The sequence below is a fragment of the Pseudophryne corroboree genome, unplaced genomic scaffold (assembly GCF_028390025.1).
Source record: "Pseudophryne corroboree isolate aPseCor3 unplaced genomic scaffold, aPseCor3.hap2 scaffold_499, whole genome shotgun sequence".
NCBI classification, from domain to species: domain Eukaryota; kingdom Metazoa; phylum Chordata; class Amphibia; order Anura; family Myobatrachidae; genus Pseudophryne; species Pseudophryne corroboree.
The window spans coordinates 476,816-478,239 of NW_026970105.1; positions in this window are offsets into that span (position 1 = coordinate 476,816).

Here is a 1,424-nt window from a genome sequence, read left to right on the forward strand (position 1 = left end):
GGACACTAGAAAGAAAATGTTAAAGCCTCCTGTTAGGCCATCATCTACACGACATAGCCCTGAATTTTCCAATGCGTAGCTCTTTGCAAAAGAGAGATATTGGCAAGGAAAAGCTGTCTTGTACCTTTGCATTTTTCTCCCAAACGAAGGACACTAGAAAGAAAATGTTAAAGCCTCCTGTTAGGCCATCATCTACACGACATAGCCCTGAATTTTCCAATGCGCAGCTCTTTGCAAAAGAGAGATATTGGCAAGGAAAAGCTGTCTTGTACCTTTGCATTTTTCTCCCAAACGAAGGTCACTAGAAAGAAAATTTTAAAGCCTCCTGTTAGGCCATCATCTACACGACATAGCCCTGAATTTTCCAATGCGTAGCTCTTTGCAAAAGAGAGATATTGGCAAGGAAAAGCTGTCTTGTACCTTTGCATTTTTCTCCCAAACGAAGGACACTAGAAAGAAAATTTTAAAGCCTCCTGTTAGGCCATCATCTACACGACATAGCCCTGAATTTTCCAATGCGCAGCTCTTTGCAAAAGAGAGATATTGGCAAGGAAAAGCTGTCTTGTACCTTTGCATTTTCCTCCCAAACGAAGGACACTAGAAAGAAAATTTTAAAGCCTCCTGTTAGGCCATCATCTACACGACATAGCCCTGAATTTTCCAATGCGCAGCTCTTTGCAAAAGAGAGATATTGGCAAGGAAAAGCTGTCTTGTACCTTTGCATTTTTCTCCCAAACGAAGGACACTAGAATTAAAATTTTAAAGCCTCCTGTTAGGCCATCATCTACACTACATAGCCCTGAATTTTCCAATGCGCAGCTCTTTGCAAAAGAGAGATATTGGCAAGGAAAAGCTGTCTTGTACCTTTGCATTTTTCTCCCAAACTAAGGTCACTAGAAAGAAAATTTTAAAGCCTCCTGTTAGGCCATCATCTACACGACATAGCCCTGAATTTTCCAATGCGTAGCTCTTTGCAAAAGAGAGATATTGGCAAGGAAAAGCTGTCTTGTACCTTTGCATTTTTCTCCCAAACGAAGGACACTAGAAAGAAAATTTTAAAGCCTCCTGTTAGGCCATCATCTACACGACATAGCCCTGAATTTTCCAATGCGCAGCTCTTTGCAAAAGAGAGATATTGGCAAGGAAAAGCTGTCTTGTACCTTTGCATTTTTCTCCCAAACGAAGGACACTAGAAAGAAAATTTTAAAGCCTCCTGTTAGGCTATCATCTACACGACATAGCCCTGAATTTTCCAATGCGCAGCTCTTTGCAAAAGAGAGATATTGGCAAGGAAAAGCTGTCTTGTACCTTTGCATTTTTCTCCCAAACGAAGGACACTAGAAAGAAAATTTTAAAGCCTCCTGTTAGGCCATCATCTACACGACATAGCCCTGAATTTTCCAATGCGCAGCTCTTTGCAAAAG